This window comes from Rhinolophus ferrumequinum, chromosome X (assembly GCF_004115265.2).
Source record: "Rhinolophus ferrumequinum isolate MPI-CBG mRhiFer1 chromosome X, mRhiFer1_v1.p, whole genome shotgun sequence".
In the NCBI taxonomy this organism is placed as follows: Eukaryota; Metazoa; Chordata; class Mammalia; order Chiroptera; family Rhinolophidae; genus Rhinolophus; species Rhinolophus ferrumequinum.
The window spans coordinates 87,649,696-87,657,139 of record NC_046284.1 but is presented as its reverse complement, the minus strand read 5'-3'; the positions used below and the strand labels follow the sequence as shown (position 1 = coordinate 87,657,139).

Here is a 7,444-nt window from a genome sequence, read left to right as displayed (position 1 = left end):
CTGTTTGACTGGTATATGTGTCTGTTTTTGTTCCAGTACCAAAATGTTTTGATTACTACAGCTTTGCAATATAGCTTGAAATAAGGAAATATAATGCCTCCACCTTTGTTCTTCTATCTCAAGATCGCTTTGTCTATTTGAACTCTTTTATTGTTCCATATAAATTTTTCTATTTCTGTGAAAAAATGCAATCTACAGATTCAGTGCAATCCCTATAAAAATTCCAATGGCATAGGATCTGTCCTGAAGAATGTTCTCTGTGTGCTTGAGAAGTATGCATATTCTGTTACTGTTAGATGGAATGTTCTGTATCTGTCCATTAGTTTTATTTGATCCTAAGTATAGTTCAAGTCCATTATTTCTTTATTGATTTTCTATCTAGATTATCTATCCATTGCTGAGAGTGGGGTATTGAAGTCTCCTACAGTTATTGCATTGTTGTCTATTTTTGCTTTTAGATCTGTTAATAATTCTTTAATATATTTAGATGCTCCAATAGTGGGTATGTACATATTTACAATTATTATATCCTCTTTGTCTTCTCTTCATGTTTCTCCCTGCCTCTTTGATCAGGCTTTTATTCAAAATTAGCTGTCCAAAGTGATTTGACCTTTACGGAATAAACAAATTTAAGTTTATGCCACAGACTTCTTTTCTTCTGTGGTGGGTTTCTTTTTTGCAGGCTTCTTCTCAGCTTCTGGTTTCTTGGTAGCTGCAGCCTCTTTTCCCACCAAAGTCTTCTGCTTCATAACACCAACAGCCTTCTTTCCTTTCTTCCCTGCTACTGACTTCTTGCCTGGAAGCCCTGTCTCATCTGATTTGACTTCTAGAACTGCTGTGGCTTTATCCACCTGGAGCTTGTGATTCTTGATCTGGTGAAGAATGGTGTTCTGGTACATGGTCTTTGCATATAGTTTAGCTTCAACATGATTCTCAGGTTTTTCAGTGGATTCTTCTTCAGGACTCTGTGATGAATCTTCTTGTGTGGTGCTTGGAGGGCTCTTTGAATCTCTGGGCTTTTCAAGATTCTGCTAAGGTCTGTATTGAGCATCTTGTGCATGGGAAGGTTGTAGTTACTCTTGAGGGAGGCAGCTTTACGCCAAATGCCATACATATCATCTAACTTGCAGAAAGCACATTCAGTCCAAATGCAGAAACTTGCCCACCAGGAGCAAGTTTCAAAATGTTCAGTTTGCTTACATTAAGCAGATTAATTCCAGGGATGTTTCTGAAGGCTTTGATGATACCATTGTCCTCATTATAGATAATGCAAGGTCCCCTGAGCTGGATACAATGATGGGGTCTCATTTTGCCCTTGCCAGTTCTCATTTGCTGGGAGGCATAGACCTTTTTGATATCATTCCAGGCCTTAAGCTTCTTAAGAAGCAAAACAGCCTCCTTGGTCTTCTTGTAGCCTTCAACTTTATCTTCGGCCACCAAAGGAAGTTCAGGAACTTCCTCAATATGATGACCTTTAGATATGACCAGTGCTGGTAAGGCTGAGGCAGCCAAGGCAGAGCAGATGGCATAACACTTCTGTGTTGTGTTTATTCTGAGATGCCAAGGGCACCAGGTTTCAGTTGGTGCAAACATGTGACTTCCATGACACATATTGCCAAAGGCACACTGGCCAGAATGATGAGTCCCACCACCTCGAACTCTGGGAATTCGAGCCATAGCTCTGCGAGTACCCCACTACTCAGCACTGGTTTGATGACCGGCTAATTCATTGAGAGCATAGGGCTGTCTATTGTTTTTGCACAAGTTGGTGTGAACAAAGTTCACAATATCTGGTCAAATAGGAGCCTGAAAACAGCAGGCAAAGTTACATTTTTGACATTTTTCCCCCTTTTTGGAGTGCACCGATATCAGTGGACAAACACACGCCATGGTGGGGAGAGGAGACAGCCACGCTCCTCTCAACCTGGTGGCTCCCCTGTTATGTCCTCTTGATGAATTGACCCCGTTATCATTATCTAATGACCTTCTTTGTCTCTTGTTACTGTTTTTGTCTTAAAGTCTGTTTTTTTTCTGATATAAGCATAGCTATCACTGATCTCTTTTGGTTTCCCTTTGCATGTAATATCATTTTTCATCCCTTTACTTTCAGCCTATGAGAGTCGTTAGAACATAAGTGAGTCTTTCGCAGTCAGCATATAGTTGGTTCTAATTTTTCATCCATTCAGGCACTCTATGTTTTTTAAGTGAAGAATTTAAATATTTACATTTAGAGTAATTATTGATAGGTAAGGACTTATTTACCATTTTGTTAATTGCTTTCTGATTGTTTTGTATTTTTGTGAGATAATAGAAAATGTATTTATTGGTCATTGCCCCAGTGCCAGGCACAAAACTTCTGAAACCCTTGCAATTCCTTAAGTGATAACAGCACTAAGAACGTCTTTTGTTGTAATATTTGGTCTTTGACCTTGGTTCCTGACGGAGAGCTCCTGAAACCCCTTGCAATTTCCTGGATGATAAGAGTGTCATTTTTTCTAATGAGGTGACTCTGAGTGGACTCCTGGATAGCTTCTGAAGGAGAGTTCTGAAAGACCAAGCCATGATTAGAAGCTTGGAATTTTTAACCTCACCCCCAATTCTCTTGAGAAAAGAGAAAAGCTGAAACTGGAGTTAATAAGTGGTCATGCATACATGATGAAGCTTCCATAAAAATTTCAATAGTATAAGGATCAGAAAGATTCCAGATGGGCTAACACATCCACACCAGGATGGTAATGCACCCCAACTTCACAGGGACAGAAGTTCCTGTGCTCAGGACCCTCCCAGACCTCGCCCCATGTATCTCTTCATCTGGCTGTTTATCTGTGTCCTTTACCATATCCTTTAATAAACTAGTAAATGTAAATAAGTGTTTCCCTCAGTTCTGTGACACACAAGCAAATTAATCAAACCTAAGGAGGAGGTTGTTGGAAGTTCTGATCTATAGCCAGTTGGTCAGAAGCACAGAGGTGATAATCAAGTCTTGTGACTGATGTCTGAAGTATGAGAGGCATCTTGATGCACTGACCCCTTACTCTGTGGGATCTGAGACTTTCTCTGGGTAGATAGTGTTAGAATTGAGCTAAATTGTAGGACACCCAGCTGGTGTTGCAGAAAATTACTTGGTGTGGGGGAAAAACCTCTACACATTTATTTGGTGACTAGAAGTAAATAAATCTGTTCTGTATAAATGTTTTATATGAGAGGTAAGGGAGACACACAAATGAAAGACTCATAGCAGGGTAGAACTGGGTTTTTCCCTATACAAGTGAAAAACTGAGTAGGTTTTTCCAACTCAGTTGGTATCAGAGAAATGGATTTGCTAGAATAGCCCTGGCTCATGGAAAAATATGATTTGGAAAGAGAAAGGATGAAAGGGTGGAGGATGAGGGACATTTGATTTCTGAGTGGCCACGTGGTCAACCATGGTATGCAATCAGTTACTAAAGGTAAAAGTTACCAACTCCCAGGGAGCTGGTTCACTGGATGCATAAGGAAATGCAGACTAATAAGAAAAAGGCAAAATATTCTATCCTTTGGTTATTTTTGTTTAATAACTAAACTAAAAGTAAAAGATGGGTTGGGTCTTGATGCTAGAACAAACTCAGATTTCAGTAAGTCTGAGCTTCAGCCACTAACCTTGAAGCCACCATGCCCCCAAGGAAAAGTACTTCTAAGACCTCTGATTACCAATAAGGTAGTCAACATCAGGGCAAAAACCAAGAAAACTATTAAAACCAGAGAGTATAGTGTGAAGGAGTTCTTTCATTTTGTAGATTGGTATCATCAGTTGCCTGAGGAACCTTTATTGAAATGGATTGTAAAAATCACTAATTTGGGGGTTTTGTCTTTGGTTTTGAATGCTGCAGAATGGGCAAGCATGTTCGGGTTGATGCAGGACCCTCAGCTCACTGTGGAATAATCACAGATGGCTATACATGATCCAGACACACTGAAGATTATTCCTGAGGGAACAACCAGCCTGGTGAACTGAATAAAAGCCACTGTAAGGTCTGTTTATTCAGAGAAGGGGAACTGTCTGCCTCCCCCTATAAATGTCGAGTGGAATAAGCTAGATAAAGTAGCTGATATACTTTGTGTGCAAGTCATGTGGGGCTGGTTTTATGATGACTGGGCTATTCATCCGCTTAATATGCCTGTTATCCAGGTTATGGTAAGTGTTGAGGTTTTGGGGCCCCTTTCACATGGGCACCTGATATAACCTTATTGTTGTAAAACTGAAGAACATTTCAGGAAGCTTTATTGAATTTGCTGTCTCACCTTCCCCTCATGGGTCTTATAGATGCTAATAAAAATATTAGGTTAATTTAAAAGAGAATGGGGAAAGGCAGAGGAAACAATCAAGAAACTGGACTTAGTAGGGTGGAAATTTTAAAATGGTTATTTAGGAATAAAGTGAATAAAACAAATATTGATAGGGGGAAGACAAAAAGGAAATAGAAGGGGGAGAGTTATAGGACTCATCCCAACAGTATGGAAATCTTTAGATGGTTAATAAGAAATGGGATGAACAAAACAGACATTGATGGGATTAAAACAGAAGCTTTAATACAGCACTGCCAAAGATTAGGTGGACCAAGGGAACACCTGCTAGTCCCCCAATATTAAAGTGGTTTAAACAAGTCCAGTCTATTTCTACCAGTTTGGAAAAAATGTTAAAGCATTAAGGCAGAGATTACAATGAGAAACATGACCAACTGCTTGAGGCAGTTGTTAAGCAGATTAACCAAGTTAAAGATTGACAAAAGGGCAAGAGTCCCTCAGCTCCTTCTCTCACGGGACCCAAAGACCTTTGCACAGAGTGAGTAAAATGGTCATGGGGTGTAAAAGAGAAGTTTCTAGGACTCCTTGATACAGAAATTCCATGCACTGTGGTACCAAAACCCATTGGTGAAGCCCTGACGCAGGCTACAGTTAAATTGAGAGAACATAAACGTGTGAGAGCTGATATTATGAAAGTTAGAATGTTTGAACAGGCTTTAATGTGAAGTGGTTGTGTCTCCTCTACCCGAACATTTTATGGGAATGGATATTATGTCTGGCTGGGGAACACTTCCCCCTACTTAGTATTGTAAAACCAAGATTTGTTGATGAAGTCCTAATGGAGGCTACAGCTAGGAATGTAAAGTTTAATGGAATTAAGGTAAAAGTTTGTATGAGAATTGGTATGTTTGAACAAGCTTTATGTGAAGTGATTGCATCTCTTGTACCTGATTGTATTTGGGGGATGGACATTGTATTTGACCGGAGACTGTTTCCCCTACCTAGTATTATAAAAGAGGGGCATGTAAATCTGTCCTTCAAGCAATATTAATTGGATATGCTAAGTGGAAACCATTAAGATTGCCTGAGCTTACATAGTGTGGAATAGAAGCTGGAGTGTTGGTAGGGACAGATTCTCTGTGGAATAGCCGTATGTGGAGTCTTCTAGATTCCTGGAATATGTTGTAGCTTTTCCAAGTCCTTATTCCCCAAAGTATCTCATTTCCCAGATTTTCTTCTCAATCATTTAGATAGCATATTGTTTTCCCCAATATCATTGCCTCATGTAAAAGTGACAACATAGTGGCTTTAGTGTTAGGTGAGTTCTGAATTAAGTTAGATAAAACAAATCTTGTGAGACAGTCTTCCAAGGAACAACCAGACAGATCAATCAAGGACAGTCTTTGCAAATGGGATCTGTCTACTCCTCCAGCACTGGTACTGGGAATATCGACTGGGACTGCAGTCAAAGCTGAGCTGAGGAGAAAAAGATGGGACTAGTGTAAGTTAAAATGCCACAAAACTCACTATAATTAGCAAGATTCCGCTGTTTTCCTTGAATAAGTTCTCCCTGAGTTGTTGTAAGCTTTTGGTTAGTTTCAGCATTCCAAAAATATTGGTTCTGACAGTTTTTGCCAGTTTTTGGGTCGCTTTTGTTGAGGGATGGACTTTTGAAGTTTCTTCCTCTGCCTTTTCTTACATCATCTCTCTACACACATACTTTTAATCAGTGAGTCAGGTACATTGAAAAGCAAATACATTTATTGATCAATAGGCTGTTTTTCAAATTCTTCTAATTCTCTTTCTTTGAAAAAAACATTCTGCTTAAACTTCTTAAGAAAATAAGCGGTGATTCACGTTACCTTGTATTTTTTATGTTGCAAATCTGCATATGGGCAAAAATATCTCTGAAGACTTCCAGTGAGTGCTAGAGTTGCTCCATAACCAAGATGAAATGAGAGTAGTAGGCCAGGATGAAAAGAAACTAATGATGAATGAGAAAAAAAATAAGTAGGTGGTGAGTGCTTATCCAAGTAACAGGTTTTGGCAGTGTAATGGGTAGACCCAGCCCAAGTAAATCAAACTTGGGCAACTTATTTAACACTTTTGCCACCTCAAAATGGGCATAGACCAGTAAAGGCAAACTAAGGACCCACGTTTACCTCATGGAGAAGTGAAATCATTTCTGTGTTACTTTAAAATACACATGGAAACGAAGACCAGAAGCTTCCTTCCTACTGAGCCAGGCCCTGTAGTAGGATCATACTGTGCCTGGACATGTGATGAGAAGTATATTTGATGATTCTACTAACTCTTTTATTCTCAAATTAATGCCCTTTTTATTACTGGTAATCTACTTAGGAGGCCATGGCACGTTTAAACAGTATTTGTTGAGCAAAAAAAAAAAGATACATTGTGATATATTTATCACTCCTTGATGTGTCAACAGACCATGAGTAAAAGAAGCTAATCATTAGGAAGAATGAAAGAATTTATTCACTTGATGATCTTTTAGAGAAATTAGACTCCATATTTATAAACTGTTAAATCAACTTTTTAGTTGCAAGAAATCTTAACAATAACTAGGTCTAATGTTTTCACTTAGAAACTATTTGTTATTGTTAATTATTCTAAATATAAAACGTGAACAGAAAATAATATAATAAACACCTTATATTACTATCCTGCTGTACCAAATGTTAATACATGAAGTACTGCTTTAATTTATCTCATGATTTTGATAGGTAATATTTTTATTGTTGTTTATTTTTAAATATTATATAATTTTTGAAGTTTTAAAATGTGTATGTTGTTTATGTGTGTGTCTGTTTGCATTCACTGTCTTTTTATTGTTGATTTCTAGTTTAAATTTGATCATGGTCAGCAAACATTTTTTATACCATATTGGTTCTTTGACCTATCTGAGACTGTTTTACTTCAACCTAGTATGAAGTAAATCTTTATAAATGTTTCATGTGAACTTGAAAAAAAGTATACATTTTCTATCTGTATATGCCAATTAGATATAGGTCATTTTTCTGTTCAGAGTTTTAAAATTCTTGCTAATATTTTTTCCCTTTTTGTCTGATAGAGGTATATTAAAACTACCCCCCCAGCCATAATTGTAGATTTCTCAGTTTCTCTTTAGAATTCTGATATT

General features: G+C 38.0%; 1 pseudogene; it reads right to left on the bottom strand.

The window, feature by feature from the left end:
• Window positions 1-635: 635 nt before the first annotated feature.
• On the bottom strand, window positions 636-1,926 carry LOC117028716 (60S ribosomal protein L4-like; annotated as a pseudogene).
• Between the last annotated feature and the right edge of the window lie 5,518 nt (window positions 1,927-7,444).